Here is an 18,380-nt window from a genome sequence, read left to right as displayed (position 1 = left end):
GGAGTCTGAAGGGCTCCTCAGCTGATGAAATCAAAGGGCTAAGCACATCTGAACTTTTAGAGTCCCACCCTCATCAAAGGCTAACCACATCACTCAAGAGTCCCACTCTGGGGCAGGTCCCTGTGGCTGGATACCAGAGGGGAAGTAGCTGAGATATTCAGACCACTGTTTTCAATAATGATATATAGGAGGGGAGTACCAGGGGTGGTGGGGTATGGCAGGACAGAGGAGAGAGGGGAGAAGGAAAGGTGCAAGGGACCGGGCAAGGGAAGTACCTTGCTACCTTACAGGCCAGAGGAGACTGGACACGGGGATCCCCAGGGAGGGGAAGAGCAGCAGGGAGCCCGTGCCGCCACAGGAGGCTTGAGGGGATGGCGGGCGGCCCTCAGGGAGGGGAAGCCCGCCTTGGGGAGGAGGGGAGCGCGGCTGCAGGGGGAAGGTGGAGACCCGGCGAGCCCCGGGACGCCCGGCGGGTCCTCACAGACAGGAGGGCAGAAGCAGGAGGGCAGAGAGAGGCAGGAGGGGAGGGAGAAGCCGAACGATTCCTGTGAAGGGCCGCGGGCAGCAGCGCCCTGAGGCGAGAAGCGCTGAGGGAGACGAGGGCGGGGCCGGGGCTGAGGGACGGTGGGCGGGACTGTGTGTGGGGTGGTGCCCGCCACTCTCGGCTCCTTCCCTCCGGTGATTGGTCGTCGGGGAAAAGGGGGCGTGGCGTAGCGTCGCGTTGCCTGCTGGGAGTCGTAGTCCGGGGCGGGTGAGTACCTGCGGGTTGGGGACTCCAGCGGGAGGGGCGGGGTGAGGGGAAGCGGCCACGTGGTCGGGGCGGGCCCGCCGGGGGGTGTGTGTCACGTGATGTTTGGGTGCCGGCGGCACGGCGCAGCCTCGCGGCGGCAGGTGAGGGGCGCGCGCGGCGGCGCGTGCTGGGCCTTTCCCGCTTTCTTCCCCCCCACCCCCCCTCCCCCCCCGAGCGTGACAGGGCCGTGACAGGATCGTGACAGGGCTGTGATAGGGGTATGACACGGCTTGGGGGGAGGGTGTGGGGAGTGTGATTTAGGGACGTGCTGGCCTTGAACGGGGGGGGGCAGGGTGGGAACAGGGCTGGTTCTGCAAAGGGAGGGGGTGTGTAATGTGGGGACAGGGCAGGCCTTGCACGGGGGTGTGCGTGTTCCTCTTGGGGACAGGGCTGGTTGTTGTGTAGCGTGTGTGTGTGGGGCTTGGGGACAGGGCTGGCCTGGTGTGGGTGTGTGCGTGGGGCTTGGGGACAGGGCTGGCCTGGTGTGGGTGTGTGTGCAGCCTGGGGACGGGGCTGGCCTGGCACAAGGGTGTGTGTGTTCATCTTGGGGATGAGGCTGGCCTTCCACAGGGTGTTTATGTGCATCTTGGGGATACGGCTGGCGTTGCACAGGGTGTGTGTGCAGCCTGGGGACAGGGCTGGCCTGGCACAGGGCGTGTGTGTGTGTGTTCATCTTGGGGACGGGGCTGGCCTTGCACAAGGGTGTGTGTGTAGCCTGGGGATACGGTTGGCATCGCACAAGTTGTGCGGGTGTAGCTCGGGGACAGGGCTGGCCTGGCTAAAGTGTGTGTGTGCAGCTTGGGGACAGGGCTGGCCCCGCACAAGGGTGTGCGTGCACGATGTGGGGACAGGGCTGGTGTGTGTGCAGCCTGGGGATACGGTTGGCGTTGCACAGGCTGTGTGTGCAGCTTGGGGATGAGGCTGGCCTAGCTCAGGGTGTGTGTGTGCAGCTCAGGGACAGGGCTGGTCTTTCACAGTGGTGTGCATGTGCAGCTCGGGGACAGGGCTGGCCTGGCACAAGGGTGTGCGTGTGCAGTGCGGGGACAGGGCTGGCCTTGCACAAGGGTGAGTGTGAAGCTTGGGGATACGGTTGGCGTTGCACAGGGTGTGTGTGCAGCTTGGGGATGAGGCTGGCCTAGCGCAGGGTGTATGTGTGCAGCTCAGGGACAGGGCTGGCCTTGCACAGGTGTGTGCGTGTGCAGCCTTGGGGTAAGGCTGGCCTTACGTGGGGCTGTATGTGTTGCTTAGGGACGCGGCTTGCACACAGAGGTCTGCGTTTGCAACCTGGGAGCAGGGCTGGCCTTGAGCAAGGGGTGCGACCAAGGCGGGACATGCGTGTCAAGGATGCTGTGCTCTCCCAAGGATTGTGCTTGTGTCTCATGTGGCCAGCGACTGGGCGAAGATGGGAGGTCCCCACGTGTGCTTTGCCACCAGCAGTCAGCATGACACTGTCCCGTGGTTGCTTAACACAACGAAAGGTTGATGTGTCGACCTCCGGTGTGATGGCAACATTGGGAACTGCTTTGTGACCCATGTTATCGTTAAATAACAGGTTTTGGCTCAGTTTTAACCTCGCATAGGGTATAATGGTATTTATTTATTTTTTTTTCCTTCCAGGCTAATTCAGGAAGCTTTAACCATAAATGAGTCAGTGAGATGGACTTGAAGTGGAAGGAGAGGAAATAAAACTACTTTTAAATGTATAAAGCACCACTTTCTGCAGTAGTCCTTGGCTGACTGCAGAAACTTTTTTTGTTGCTTTTGTACTTCAACGTGTTTGTGGTTCGATGCTTTCAGTAAAAGCTCGCCCTAGCTGCATGGTACAATTAACCTGCAGCATCTGGCGCTGGAGTGGACTTTGCTGGGGAAATCTTGTGTTTCCGCTGAACTGCTCGGTGTCTTTGTGTGCATATCAAAAAGCAGAGGGTTTGGAAACCTAAAAGCACACTTTCATTCTTCCACCATCACACTGAATACAGGCTGCAAAACCTCTGCTTCTTTGCATTTGAAGTATTCCGTGACATTTGCAGCTCGAGATGCGTCCTCGTGTCTGGGAGTGCTGCAGAAACAAGTGGTCGTCTGTTTTGCAAAGCTGGGGATAACATGTGCGTGGGGTGGTGGTCTGAAGTTTTGTTCTTTGTGCTTCATCCTGCTAAATCCTAAATTTTTACTAGCTGTGTGGTGTGTGGACTGGGAAGGCTGGACTAAACTACGAGGGTTTTTCCCCTTTTTTTTCTTCATCCAGTAGCAATAGCAATAAGGTTCGTATTTTATCCAGCTTTTACCCCTTTTTCCAGGCTGGTATTTCCCTTTGCAATGGGGCTGTGAATATGCAATGCCCCATCTTGCCTTGTTGGTACCTGTATTGCCTTGGTCCAGGAGTTGATGCAGATAGTTCAGGTCTTTAAATCACCTATGACACAGGCTAGCTGCTGTCTGGCCCCTCCATGCCTTCCTGCTCTGCGACCTTCTCCAGCTGCAATGTCCCTTTCCATCTCATCTCACCTCCAGGTGGGTCTCTGGGCTTTTTCTGGGGTGCTAATGATGTGCTGATTCCTTCTCTCCAGCCATCAGCCAAGTGACAAATAACCCCTGTTGCTCTCTCTGAAGCCTCCCGCCCTGCTGGTTTGCTTGTGTATATTATTGCAATTAAACAAACAAAAAACCCACAACCGCTGCTGATGTGGCTTTGACAGACATCCAAGAGGCTAGGCAGTGTGCAACCACATGTCCTGCTGCAATCCCAGCTCCTTGGCTAGTTCTCCATCTCTGTTACCTCCTCCCATCGTGTCTAAAATAAGATATTTTGGATACGATGCATCCCTCCTAGAGGGATATTGGCAGTTGCTGGGTTCAGAGGAGTTTTGCAGCATTATGCTGTGCTGCTGCGGTTTTCCTGGCATCCAGGGTTGCCTCTTGTGCAATGGCTGCAAGTTATTTAGCTGAGGTTGGCTACAGAGATTGGTAGAACAGAGATTTTTAATATTAAAGTCTTTATTCCCATCCTCTCTTGTGCAAGAAACCTTATTCCTTTTCTCACAACTCTCTTGATATATATATATATATATTTTTTTTTTTTAAATTATTTAAAATCTCTCATCATTTGCTCCTCACCATGCGACTCTCTGGTGTGACCAGGTCTCCCAGCCAGCAAAATGCCTGCACCGGGGCTGGAGACTCTTTACTTAGAGTAGAGGAGAAATAATACTTCTGTGTCTTGATAAATTTGCAAATCAATATTACAGCACTTAAAATCTAATTTAAAAAAAAAAAAAAGTAGGCAAGCTGAAAATGAATGAGTCTGTGCTTCCCCTTGCTTATAAATATATATCAAATGGTATTTTGAATTGCTGGTTCTTCTGGGAATTCAGAGATATTTAAATAGCAAGTGTGAAAGGGTAAATAATATCAAGATAAAAATAATTCTTTTGATTCCCTGCCTGTACCATAAACACATTCTGCTATATGAAAATGGAAAGAACTTTTAAAAAAATTTAATTTACTTTTCCCATCTTTGTTATCCTCCTCCCTACACTTCAGTTAGTTTGGGCAGCGGGGTGGGTAGGTGGCTCTCGCTTGGCTTTTTATGGGTCTTCTGAGAGTTGCTGGTGCTGCAGGGACCGCGGAAATCTGTGACACATGAGGGCTTTGTGTGGGTAGGAGGAGCATCTGCCCGTGTTTTATGTAGGGTTGGAGTCATCACCATCAGGGCAAAGGCTGCTTGCACTGGGAAGGACTTGAGCATCCAGGTCTGATCCCCGTGAGACATGATGAGTGGATGGAGGACTGGTTCCTTCCACCCAGGACATGGTTGGTGGTGCCTTTCTGACCGTAAAAGCACATGTGTTTGCCTACGGCATGATCTATTTGGTTTAAATGTAACGCAGATACTTAAGCATGAGCTTAACTCAAAAAATGAAGCATTGGAGTGTGCCTACGTGCCGGCGCTTGCTGGGGAAATGTTGCAAAACTTGTCCTCTAGCAGCATCACCAACCCTTCAAATTGCATTTTATTCTTTTGCAGCATACTTTTTGACATGTGCAAATACAAAATCTGGCCACAAACTTGTGTTGGCGTTGCCAGCAGCGGCGTTAAGCGTTACAAGGATGAAGGGAAGCTCGTGCCCATCTCTTGATGTTGGGTGCCCAGAAAGCTATGGCTAAAATTTGCACTGTCACCCTACTGCAAAGGAACTGGAAGCATGTCTTTTGCTGTCAGAAAGGTTATTTGTGGTTTTTTAATAATACACTGTGTTTCCAAAGGAATATGGTCAAGATAAGAATCCCACCCTCTTTTTTTTTTTTTCTGCTTGCCTTGCAAATGATGGTATGCAAGATTAAAATAATGCAAAAGAGTTAAATTAATCTGATTTAACACTTGCAGGGAGGCTTCTATTTAAAACTCTTCTTTTTAATTCGTAGTGTCACTAGTCAGGAAATTCAGTAGGCAGGTGCCATCTCTTTGTTGCAGTGCATGGGCACGTCTCTGCTCTTCAGTGTTTCTGATGATGGAAAAAATAGCATTTAACTAAAAAAAAATAAAAGGGGCAGGATGAATTATTTTTTTTTCCCCACTGCTTTGCTTGCAGTGCCATTAGAAAACAAAGATCGCATTGGTGATCAGTTGCTTTTTCAATTCTATACTGAAGATGGGTACAAAAAAAAAGAAGAAACTGTGTATCAGCAGGTGTTTTTTAATGCTGTATTGCTGGAATTCAGAGCTGTAGGAAAAAACTCTCCTAAGGGCAGTTTAGGTTTGTTTGGCTACTCATCTGCTGGGATGCTGAAAGCAAAATCTGCACATTTTCCAGCCTCTCCTTGAATGAAGTTGAACTCAGCTGCAATACCTATACTTACTTTTTTTTTAGTAAATTTACTTTTTTTTTCTTTTTTTTTGAAGTAAATGCTTGTGTTGGGTTAGGCTGTGATTTCTTTGCTATCTCTGTAATCTCTTCCTTAAATAAAAGCAGAAAATAACTGCAAAATGGTTTATGCTTTTCATTGTGTAGTGTTTGTTTTGTTCTTGTTCTGCTGTCACCCCCGCTGCAAAGCCACATGTTGCAAAAATGTGATTTTTTCGAGGTTATGGGGACTTTATTTGTCCTACTTCCCCTGCTGCATACATTTATTATGATTGTAGTTGTGAATAACTTGGCCATGTATTTTTTTCCCCCCTATAGGACTCCTCCATCATCTGGTGCATGGAGTAAAGGCGTGCAGGAGACAGCCGTGCTGTAGGATTTTATTCCAACCCTGTTGTGCTGTAGGTTGCCATAGTCCTTATTTCTGTAAAATAAAACATTTTCTTCTTCCATGAGAGATTTTGATCATGCTTGGTGCTTTTTTTTCCAGTTTATAATGAATCTTCTTGTGATGCTTCCGAGTGGAGGAGGGAGGTGGCTTCTTCATTTTTCTGCATGTGAAAACCAGGCAGATTTGGAGGTGTTGTGACCCAAATTTTTGGATTAACCCATTTCTTTGCTGTGTGAGATGCCAGAGACTCGAGTATGGTATGAGGGAACTCCCAAACTTGCTATTAATGGTTGCTTTGTAAAAAAACTCATATGAGCAGATAGCTCAGGAACTCTGTGGTGGAGGCATATACGGCCATGAATGCTGTTTCTTCTTAATTTTTCTTTTTTCCCTTGAAATTCCCTTATTCATTTATCGCCGTGTGACGTCTCATGACTATGACCACAGCCCTCATGCAATGGTGCTCACTGTCCAGCTCCTGTGCCCCAATCTGGGGGTGTCTTGCGGGGGAAAAATTCTCCCAGGCTGTTTGGAGAGTATTTGGACAATGTCTCACTGGGTTTGCAAGCTGTACAACGGTAGCTTTGAGTTTAGGTAAAATTAACTGTAGGGAAAGTCCAGTCTGTGCTCTGCAAAGGCAGAGGTTTTCATTCAAAAAACTCTGCTTCTCATCGAAATTTCCCCCTCGAATTTAGTCCTTGGTTAGGTAACCAGTATTGAAATTTTTAATGCAGATAGATTTGTTTGGAAAACATATTAGCATCTAAAAAAAGTGCTTTTTATCAGAGGGAGCAGTGGTTGCAACTAACTGTAGATAATTGCAATTACGTTTGAGCTGAATTATTAGCAAATACTTTGCAGCATTCTATGTCCTAGCCTGGAGATGTTTGTTATGCTCTGCGTTCTTCTAATTTTGGAGAGGGGAGAAAAAACCCTGTTGTGCATCTGTTTGGCGATGGGGAAGTTCGATGATGCTGCAGGAACTGTGCTGACTCGCTGGGTAACACCTTGTTTAATATAATGCTGTACAAGACATATTTTCTTTGTTTGCTATTTATTGAGCTTCATCCACCCGGAAACGGGAGCTGCAGACAGCGATCCCTTGAGTTCGCGTAATGTTGCCATTGCTTCTGTCGAAGCATCCCTCTTCCAACATGTGGGCTTGATGTTTTTTGAAGGGTCATAATGCAGATTATTTACTTACAGTGCTGGTTGTGCACAGGCACTTGTTCAACATCCCGCTGGTGACTGAAAGTCCCTTCTATTTGCCATGGATCTTTATTAATGAGAAAGCAATTTTTTTTTAAAATGGTAATTAAAAGAGCCTGAAGTTAACTCTAATGACCTGCGTTTTCTATTCCCAGTGGCAAAAAAAAAATAATCATGTGGCTGTATGAGAGTACGTGCTTTGCATTAAGGTGTAGATCTATCTATGTCGTTTTTTTACCATCTTCCATGTAGCTGCACCGTTCTGTTGGGAGCTGCAGATCTTGAGCTTTTCCTTCTTGCAGAGTGAAGCAAGAGCTATACCTTAAAGCAGCTTTTGGCTCCGCCCCCCCCCCCAAACAATTGATTTACGATCCCTTGTGACACTATTAGCTCTCTCACAAGAATCTCCTGATTTCTAAAATACCTAATTTATACAACTTTAAACATACTGCTAAATAGCATGAGATGTGATTTATTTTCCCAAATGTTTTGATGTCTTCTGTCATCTGCCTGATGTACCCCCAGCCACTCTTACCTGAGTGCCTGTTACTGCTGGAGAGTAGTCCTACTGTCAGTCCCATCAAATATTCTGCTGCAGGTCGTGGCCAGGAGCAGATACTCAGTGCAAAAAGCATGAGAAATTAAAGTTGTATACATGTGTGTATGTGTGTATATATATATAAAATAACAATTTATAATATAGCATATCAGAAAAAATATATATCATATATATTATAATAATAGTGCATGTGTTTCTGTTTGCTTTTATGCGCTGTTTTTTTTGCTTTTGTTTTAAAGAATTGAAAATTTCAGTCTTTTTCTGCTGAAGCTGCTGTGGACAGAGCAGTGGGATCAGTGTGGGCAGGATCAGGCCATGGTAAATAAGCATAGCTGTGATCAGGGAAGCGTGCCTGGCCTGCTGACGCTTACCATTCTCTTGCGTACCATCTTATACAGGTTGTAAAGTTATCCACACTTGTAGTGACGGTGAAGAATCAAGTCATTTTACTAGGACTACTTTTACTAATGATAAATAATGAATTAAAAAAAAAAAAAGGTCATACTTGTGTTAAGGCCACTGCATGTTAGTGGCTCGGTTTCTCAGTGTCAAGGACCTTCAACTTCCATTAACTGCAAGTGCCCAAAGATGGAAGTAGGTGGCAAAATGTGGGCGTTGAAGCCCCAGAAATGCTGTCCTAAGCTTTCTGACACTTCTGTTTTAGAGAACAGCTGCGTGCTTTCCAAAGCCCTTTTAAGTATTGATCATGCACCGCAGGGAAGTTTCATAGGTATGGGTTGTTTTTCTAAAAATGTAATGGGTTGCTGTCCTAGCCGAGTGCCAAAATCGGTCCCTTGGACATGCATCTTAGCAAGTGGTGTAAACAGTGCTGCAATATTACAGTAAACCAGGATGCTCTGACTGACTGGACTTTGAATTTGAAAAAGCAGGCTGACAGTTGCACTACAGATATTTTCCTGATTATCATCTTTAGAGCTTCAAGCAGATGGGTTTCTTTTCCCCAAACATGGGGCAGTGGAAAATATTTCAGTCCTGTGTTGGTTTTTTTTTAACTCCCCTCATGGAAATACCTGCAATTTAATTGTAAAGATCCTCTTCTTTGTGCATGGAACCCAAGGTGTGCTTTTTTTTTCCTCTCTGCACATTATTTGGACATATCTTTGTTTCCTTTTGTATATAGAGCTATCCCATGGGGTCTGAGGTCTACAGGCTTCTTCTTCTCTCTTTGTCGAGTTCTTTCCTAAGACATTGTGTTTGTCATCCTTTTTTTAAATTAATCACAGTTTAGTATAATCCCATACTTGGAAACAGGGCTGTGGGTCCTAGTCCTGTTTGGAAGGCATTTGAACATAGAATATAAAGAGAGTGTATATATATAAAGAGGGGCACTTGCCTCCTGCCTCCCTGCACCTTCTGGCTTTGGCTGTGCCTTTTCCTTTGGCTCCTGGTAAGACCAGAAAGAATTTTTGTGTTTTCCTTGGTGGTTGGTTCGTGGGCTTGAGATGCTGCTGGCTTCTTCAGCCTCATTGGGGTGCAATATCCTTCTGCTGGGAGGTTTCAGCTTTTGCTGCTTTTCTTTGCTGGCAGAGAGAAGAGCGAGAACATAAAGCTTTGCTTTTTGCAAGCAAATTGTGTTTCAAAATCTGTAGTTCTTCCTGGGTTGGAGCAATAGTCTAACTCCTTGGAAGCAGGTGGTGGCCTTCAGGGTAGGGCGATGAGTGGTCTTCACCAGTCTTTTACATACAGATGGAGCCCCCTGCCTGCCTTCCTTTACGACAGCTTTGTTGGAGGAAGACTTGCGGACCTGATGTCCTCCTTGCACCTCTCCCATAGCGCAGACAGGCAGGTAGTTATCATGGTCAGATAAGGGCTGTGTGGATGCCATCTTGATGGACGCCATCTCAAAGCCTAACAGCCCCGTGATAAAGCCCTGGTAGTTGACTGAAGCAATGTTTTCTGGTGGTTCATTGTGCTCCATATCCATTACTTGTCTTCCTGGGCAGACCGAGGGTGGTTATTTTGCCTGGCTGGCTGCATGGCACTTTGCAAAGTTGCTTTCCTAAGCTGATGAGGGTGGCCTTGCACTTGCTGATTTCATAGCCGGGCTCCAATGCTGGCTCCCTGCGATGCATCTCAGAAATAACTCTGGTTTTTGGTTTCATTTCCTGGACCTGTTGACACTTTGCCAAAAAATAATTACAACCTCCGAGACAGGGGTTTGCTGGGTAAGGGGGAGGAGGGCACAGAAAAACCTGCAATCCATGGTTTTTTTGTGTGCTTTCATCAACACAATGCTGCTGATGGGACCAGCATCTCCCTTCTGGGGCATGAATCAGGCTGCGCTCACATTCGCCTGGCATCTCTCCTGTTCTGTGCATGAGGTTTCTTTCCCTTCTTCTGTTCAGCATCATCTTAAATTCATGTCCTGGGCGATGCCTTCCTCGCCCGCTTTATTACCTCTTAATGTGTTTTCCCAAGTATATCTTGCACTCGGATAAACCTCTGCTGCTTTCCTTGACTGCAAAACTGGCTCTTTCTGCAGCCATCCTCCTCCAGCTGCTGCGTGCATTCTTCCTCCATCCATGCAGAGGTACTTTTATGCTTCTTGGCATGTTTTTCGAGCACTTAGGAGCCTGTGCATCCTCCTCGAGAGGCGGATGGATGCCATCGCTCCTGGTTTTGCATCCGAGCCGGCATTAGCTGTGGTCATGTGTGGAGCCGGTGGGGAAGGCAAGAGTATTTTTAGCGTGCACTTCTGTGTGCCGCTCAGGGGGCCGCCCACAGTTGAGTATTAAAATAATAGTGGGGACATTGGGTAAGCTCTGCAGCAAAATGTTGATATGCAAATTGCCATCTTAAGAGCAAACCTCAAGGCGATTTTTGGCAATGCATGCAAGGCTCCAAAGCAGTGTGTTTTGAATAAAGATTACAACAAGGGATTTCACCCAGAGGGCATGCTCGTCTCATTTATTCTGAAGCTTAGCAGAGCTGCTAATTCAGTGTTGGAAGCCAACAGGGTGAAACGTATGCACCTTTAAAAAGGTATTAGATTAGCATTGGCAAAACAAAATGTAGCGTCACTCTGTAACTTGAATTTCCAGGGTTGCAGAAGCAATAAATCTGGTTGCGTTTCATTTGCAAGTAATTCCCGGGCACTGTCCAGGGAAGCAGTGGCTCTGATGGCTGCAGAGTTGGTTTGGGAGGTTTGGAGGTATTATCTGGTAATAAATGAGCTTGTGCCAGCTGACTCAATGCTGCTTTGACTTTTATCTTCAAGTTGGTGATAGGCAGCTTGGCTGTTTGAAACCTTGCAATAAGAAATCAGATAAAACATGAATCACCTTTTTTTTTTTTGTTTTATTTTCCTGGTTACTGAGTTCATGGTGGCACTACTGGGAAGGAAGCAGCAGTAAATTAGGAGAACCAAAGCAGTGGTTTCACGGTTCTTGCTTTGCGACTGTCCAAGCTGGTCCTTTGTCCATCAGTATAAGTCAGAGGTACCATTTCTCCTTCTTTCTGCTCCCAAGCTCACTTGTATTCAACAGCTACAGCTGGGCAGCTATGTGGGTTTTTGGGTAGGTAAAGCAGTTATCCTGCTTCAGTAAGGACAAGGGGCACTGAGGGAGATCAAGAGAAGCTATTATATGCCATGGGACCATGGGCCAAAAGTTGCCTTATTTAATATTTGAGGACTGAAATGCAGGTGGCAGTTTTAACCTCTTGGCAGTACCTTTGGCACTGGCATATCTTCTTTTCTTATCCACTCTTGCCTAATATTCATGTTTTATCCTTGATCCTACTTTTGAACATTATTTGACTTGTGGTGTCTCTTTGTCTCATTAAATGATGCATTTAAGATGTCCTTGATGAATTGAACACTAGCAAGAGCTCAGCTCCTTTCCTTCCTCTCACACACATCCCTCATAACTAGGTTACAACCACAGTTACTGAGCAATTCCTGTGTGCCGGTGATGGGTTTCTTTCGGTAGATGTTTCCTGGACAGAGTTCACCAAGTTTTTTGGCTGTGGACCTCAGCCATTAGATAGGAGGGCTTTTGTCTCTTGCATGCGATTTCTCAGGGACTTAAATAATCTGAGCTGAGGTGTGCATTGGACTTGTACACCCCATCAAATCATCATGGGCCGTGGTTAGACTTGAGTAAAGCCAATGTGCCCAACAGAATGGTGGGAGAACATGCCCTGGAGCTTGGTTTTCCTCATTGTACATTTCCTCATTTCAACATCACACTGACATCAGCATTTTAGAAGTCTTGGTTGACTTCTTCTAAGAGGTCAGTTGAAATTTTCAGTTGAAATTGAGGAATCCGTGCCCAAATCTGCCACGTTTACTATAATGACTTTTTCGATATTGGTAGTAAGAGGTAACAGTGTGTGAGTGCTACTCTGCTTGTTTAGGGTATAACTGCTGAATGAATAAATTTCATATAGGTTGTCATGGTTTAACCCCAGCCAGCAACTAAGCCCCACACAACCGCTCGCTCACTCCCAGCCAGTGGGATGGGGGAGAGAATCGGAAGAGTAACAGTGAGAAAACTCATCAGCTGAGATAAAGACAGTTTAATAGGTAAAGCAAAAGCCTCACGCACAAGTAAAGCAAAACAAGGAATTAATTCCCCACTCCCCATGGGCAGGCAGGTGTTCAGCCATCTCCAAGAAAGCAGGGCTCCACCACGTCTAACAGTGACTTGGGAAGACAGACGCCATCACTCCGAATGTTCCCCTTTTCCTTCTTCTTCCCCCAGCTTTATATGCTGAGCATGACGTCCTATGGTCTGGAATATCCCTTGGGTCAGTTGGGTCAGCTGTCCCAGCTGTGTCCCCTTCCAACTTCTTGTGCCCCCCCAGCCTCCTTGCTGGTGGGGTGGGGTGAGAAGCAGCAAAGTCCTTGGCTCTGTGTAAGCACTGCTCAGCAGTAGCTCAGACATCCCTGTATTATCAACACTGTGTTCATCACAAGTCCGAAACATAGCCCCATACCAGCTACTATGAAGAAAATTAACTCTACCCCAGCCAGGACACAGGTTTAGTTTAATAGCTTGAAAATTGAGAGTTTTAAGAGACAGAGGTTGGTGGACTTGCTCCAGCGAGGTGACCAGCTGGGAAGTGGATTTGAGTCCTTCCGTTTATTCCAATTCTTGATGAGCGAGTATTGTGGTTCTTCAAGAAAAACTAATTTTGTAGGTGTTTTCGTTATTCTTATATTGTGAAGCCTGGGCATTGTTGGGGGAAAGAAGAGTTTGTATCACAATAAATATGTTGCTCTAGGATTGGAAACCGGCAGTAAATGAGGCAACTTCTTGTGATTTGGGGGTTTTGTTTGTGTTTGGTGTTTTGTTTTGTTTTTTTTTTTTTTTAGCTCCCTGAGACTGGTACAAATCTGTACCTTTTACAGGCTGGAGGGGGATGATTTTCAGTGGAAATAAAATAAAAGCAGTTGGTAGCTAATTTTTCTTTCTTTCAGTGTAGCATGGGAGAACCAGGTGGCTGAGACTTTGTGGGAACAAGTTCTCCTGACTTTGATACAAGTTTGTGTTGATCAGCTCTTAGTTCACTTGTGTCCTTTTACTTTAATTATATGTTCCAACACCATAAGACTTTTAAATATCAAATTTTGAGGGTTTTCTCTGCCAAAACTGCATGGTTTAAATGCAGATCCTGTTGGCAGGCATCTCGGGAGCTGTTGACTTCCCTCCTTTGTAACCCTGTCCTCTCTTGCCTGTTTTTTCCCTCCTTAAAAGTCAAACAGCATTTGATAAAATAGCAGAGCCTTTTAAAACATTAAAAGAAAGTATATAGAAACTCAGAAAGTGGTGGTCCCATGAGTGTGTAGCCCTGTGAAGATCACCCTGTCCTGCTTGCATCTTGACAGTGCTGAATGAGTAAAAGAAAAACATCTTCCTAGACTGGTTCAGGCACATCTTGAATCTTCTTTTTGTCTCTCCTTTGCTGCATCCTGCATCTCTGTGACATTAAACACAAGCTTCTGGTTACGTCTTCCAGAGACCTTCTTGTGCTGCCTTATGCCTCATTGAGATGTTGACTCTTCCCTCCAAGGTCATGAATCTCTGCTCCTGACTTTGAAATGTTCCAAGTCTCTGTCACTCTGTTCTTCTTCCCTCTTGATGACATCACCCATGAACATTTGTAGGATGTGCTTAATTTTCCCCAGACCTTGTTTTTTTGATGGTGTATCTTCAGGGAACCTCACAGCCAACTGTCATACTGGTGTTTCTGTCTCTGTGTTTCCTGATGTTTCCCATCCAATCTATGTTCAGCTTTGTCTGCATTCAATCTCCTATTTTAAGGTCTTCAATGCAGGAATCATCTCCTTACTCTGTATTTGTACAGCATTTAATGTGATGCAGATGTGATTCTGAAGTGATGTCGTTGATAATGCCTTTCAAATTGCTTTTGTGGTGGTTAATGATCTTGGGAATGCTGTCCTTTTATACATATAAATATGTGTGTGTGTGTAAATATATATATGAAAATATATGTTGTCCAGGGACAAAAGTTAAGACATTGTAGCTTGTTAACATTTGAAAATCTCACAAATAATGAAAACTATATATTTTTTTCTGTCCCTATCTTGGCTCCTTTGGTAGTTATGATATCAGCTGCTTTGTGTGGGAAAAATGACATGGTGAACTCTGATCTCATGGGGTAAGAAACATTTTTTGTAAAGCTCTGCATTTGGACTAATTCTGTCTGCCATACAATGTGCCGAGGATTTGTGATCCTCAGCAGGCATTTGACAGATCTTAACTAGTTATGCTATGTCTTGTCAATCAAAATTAAACGCCTACCTCACTCCTTCCTACTTTCTCTCTCTTCCAGCTTTTTTATTTAGGTTGGTCATTAAAATTGCTTATAACCATAGAAACGAGGAAAACCCGCCCCTTACATTCCAGATCTTTAGCGTGATATTCCTGTACTGATATCATGTGAGTTATATACACGATGGCTTAAAAAAACCCCCAAAAACCTGCAGGTAGGCAGAGTTGTCATTAATTCCTCCCTATAGTGGAGTTGTTCCTGTGGATGCCAACCAAAGATCGTGTCCCTCTTGCATTCCTGTACAGTGTCCAGCAGAAGGAGAGATCCCTGCTGCGGAGAAACCACCTGATGAGATGGAGTCCGAGAAGAAAAGAAATAGATCCATGGGATGGGAAGGGTGGGAGGATGAAGGAGAAGATGGGTCGGCAAGAAGTTGCATGTGTGACATATTGCATGTTGATAATTTCAATATTGGTTTTCATCCTCCTAGGGCTGCCTGCACTATTGGGTGCTCTGAGAGACGGGCATAATATTGATACTTCTGTAAAACTGGGCCACCAGGTTTCTACGTTTAAGGACCTGAATCCCCACTTGGCAGGATGGGATATGTTATGGCTTAGCGTGTTCTGAAAAATTAAAATGATTACTGATTTTTACTTGTAGAGGCAGTTTAAAAATGCCTGACCCAAGGCTACAGGAAGGTGATAGAAATTCTTACCTTAGGAGCCATGCGCATCCTGAGATTTCAGTGCTGGACTCTGTGTTCTGGACAAATAATGCTGTCTTCATTTAGAGCAGGATTACTCCATGTGGGATTGCTTGAGACAAGATTTCTGACATTTTTTCCCCACCTTAAGTTGCACTGAATCACACGAATATTAGGTTTTGTTTCTTTTTTTAACAAATGAAAGGAGTAAACTCACTCAGTTTTGCTCTTTTTATGAATTATGGGAACTTGGTAGTACGCGGAAAGCGATACAGGTGGTCAAGGAGTGACTTTCCTGGGTATGTGATGGCAGGGCTGGAGGGATCCTCTGCTGCTTGCACTTTGCTTGGACCTCTGAACGCACTGAGATGTGGCATGCATCAGAGAAGGGGAAGGTACAGTCCTGGCGTTAGAGCAGGTGGATGCGTATTTTAGCTGCCCGCCAAGCAGTTAACTCTGCTTTTACATTTTTCTACTTGTACTGAGATTTCAAAAAAACAAAACAAACCCACAAAACCCAGAAGAAACAATCCCAAGACTGTTGAATGTAGGTATGTAGACTTTCCATTTAGTTGCTAATGTGTAGATGTGAAGCAGTAGACAGTGGTACTTCGTATCGATGCTTCCTTAGATGTGTTACGGGAGGAATAGGATTTGTACAAGGAATCCTACATCTCTGTGGTGACAATGCACATGCTTTGTGTGTCGCTGTACAGTGATGACAAAGAGGAAAGGCTGCCTCCTTGAGAAATCACAGCATGTCTTGATGTTTGGAAGTCTTTGAAAGCTGGTGGCGGGTACTGTACTTTATCTAAAAGGCTTTTAATGATTTTTTTTTTTTTTTCATGTGTTGGAGCTTCTGCTGTTGGCTTTTGAGGATGTTGAAATAGATTGCGTTAATCAAAGAAGAGGAAAGGGTAATTGTGTGGTTTTTCTAAGGATATGAAAACTCAGGGCAGGAGCTCCTTCAGCATCCTTTGCTCCTCTCTCCAGCTCCCAGTGTCATCCCATGTGATTTGAGTTTCTCCACCATCCCATCTCAAGGAGGGATAAGAAAGCTTTGATGATAAGTCTGGAAGACTGAGTCCTGTGTGATGATGCTCTTCCTGCTTAAAACAAACCAACCAGCCAAAATTTTCAGCAGTTTGATTAAAACACTTTATTTGAGAAATAATTACTGTAAAAAGAGCATAATACTTCTACATCCTTAACTTTCCACAATGTAAAAATGCCTCTACCTCAGTTGCCTAAGCCATTCTTTTTCTTTTTTTCTATTTTATTTTTATTAAAGCATAATAAACCACATTAAAAGCACGTTCAATTCCTTCTGAAGCATTAGTTTCCAAATTTGGGACAAAAAAATTCAGTTAAGTGTGTGCATGGGAAATGGGTTTATTACATCATTAACTAGAGTCTCCAGAGTTATCCAAGCTATCAGATCTTTACGGATGCTCTTCTAAAATATGCGGTTGTATATCTGTCTATATAGATCTGTTATCTTTGCCTGTTGCTCTATACACAAGCATGTGCGCATACTCTTGTATGAATAATGTTCCCCAAAGTAGTAATTTATTTTTTCCTCTTTCTATGTATTTTTAGTTAAAAATCAATTATAAAGATGCCATAATGATTTTTCAGTCTTCTGCTATCTTTGCTTTATAACAGATTGCCTGCCGTTACAAAGGCATGAGTCTTCTGTGCAGCTTTGTGTTACACCATCCTAGCGAAGGTTTTGCTCTTCTGTGGTCAGACCTCTTCCAGTGCTGGGTCCACTTGGTTGTCCCAGTCGCGTGCTTCTAGCTCAGCAATCCCTTTAGTCGCATGGGCTTTCTTTTTGTAGGAAAAATGCTGACAGATCCTGCTTAACTGGTTAAGACTGAATATAAAATATGAGATCGCTAAGCAGGGGGAAATGATAGTTATGTGAAATCAGAAATTGCAGAAAATGAAAATTAGTTGCTGTATCTCACTGGGCATCCCCTAATGTTTGCACTCTGAAATTAAAGGGAAGGAGTGGGTTTCTTTAATGCGTGTGCTACGTTGTCGAGAGATACTGTGTCGGCCAAAAGCAAAGCTTGCCTAATATATATATATTTTTTCTTTAAGAAATTCACGGGGTGTGAAAACTCCCAAAGGCAGTCGAATCTAAAGATATGGCTAAAACCTCAGTCTTGGGAATGCCTGCGCTTCAGACTGAGGAAAACACAGCAGATAAAAACCTGTATGAACTTTTCACTCCTGATTTTCATTTTTTTCCTTTTCCCTGAACAGAGACAATACTGCTGAGACGGGCCTTGGGTCCATTGAGCTATTGCTGCCTAGTGCCGAACAAGTGGCTCCACAAGACAGGGGAATACAATTGTGGGTGAGATATTCTTTGCTCTTTTTCTTTGGTAATCCTTCCTCTTTCAGGTTCGTTCCTTTGTTTTGGTTGTTTTTCTCCATATCCCTTCAACCCATTGGAGATGATGCTATGTTTTGTAGACCCAGCCTCTGGAGTGGGTATGCAGGAATGTTGTGGGCTCAGCACTTGCAGATGTTCACCTCTGGATGGCGTTTTCTGCTCTTGCTGTGGTTTCCTTGTTTTAAGTGGTTAATGTTGGGTGATCTCCATCCAAATTCTTCCCCTGACAGCTGATCTTGCCTGATTTGGCTGGTTTATTAAGCTCTGGAATGGCCCACGCTCATGGTGCATTGGCTTTGAGTTGGGCTTTCTGGCCAAAGCAAGTATTAATGGGTGCTCTCTGCTAGGAACAGATGGTCAGTGAAAGTTTCATTTTTCAAGGCGTAACAGACTGTATTTGTAAAACCTGTGGAGTTAGCAGCAGAAATAGTTTTCTTAAACTACATCTGTTTTTCCCACCTGGAATACCATTAATGGTAATTTGTATCGTGGCTAGAATAGTTGTTTCATGTACTCCAGCTTAATAGTAGGAAATAAATCTTTTCTTGGGTAGTTTTGGTTTGGTGTCTGTTCCTCCTTCATAGAATACTTTAGAAAGTATTCTAGAACTAGAAAAAAGGAAGGGTTTTATATTTTTATCTGAATCAATTGGCTATCTTGCACTTAATTCTTATTCCAGAAATCACGATCTTTGAAATAA

At 44.8% G+C, this 18,380-nt stretch overlaps 1 protein-coding gene across 7 annotated transcripts in view; it reads left to right on the top strand.

Annotated features, from left to right (window-relative positions):
* The first annotated feature begins 812 nt into the window (after positions 1–812).
* The window catches only part of TSNARE1 (t-SNARE domain containing 1), a 482,633-nt gene continuing 465,065 nt past the window's right edge, over positions 813–18,380 (top strand). For 3 of the 7 annotated variants that reach the window (XM_069780150.1, XM_069780151.1, XM_069780148.1), the window contains exons 1-2: positions 831–891; positions 17,548–17,641. The gene's annotated coding sequence lies outside the window, so the exon portion shown is untranslated. Of the gene's footprint in view, positions 892–1,998; positions 4,991–5,970; positions 6,054–6,142; positions 6,301–17,547; positions 17,642–18,380 lie in introns of those variants that run through there. The other 4 variants (XM_069780154.1, XM_069780153.1, XM_069780149.1 and 1 more) reach the window with 4 other exon arrangements.

The sequence above is a fragment of the Haliaeetus albicilla genome, chromosome 3 (genome assembly GCF_947461875.1).
Source record: "Haliaeetus albicilla chromosome 3, bHalAlb1.1, whole genome shotgun sequence".
NCBI classification, from domain to species: domain Eukaryota; kingdom Metazoa; phylum Chordata; class Aves; order Accipitriformes; family Accipitridae; genus Haliaeetus; species Haliaeetus albicilla.
This window is presented reverse-complemented; position numbering and strand designations above follow the sequence as displayed.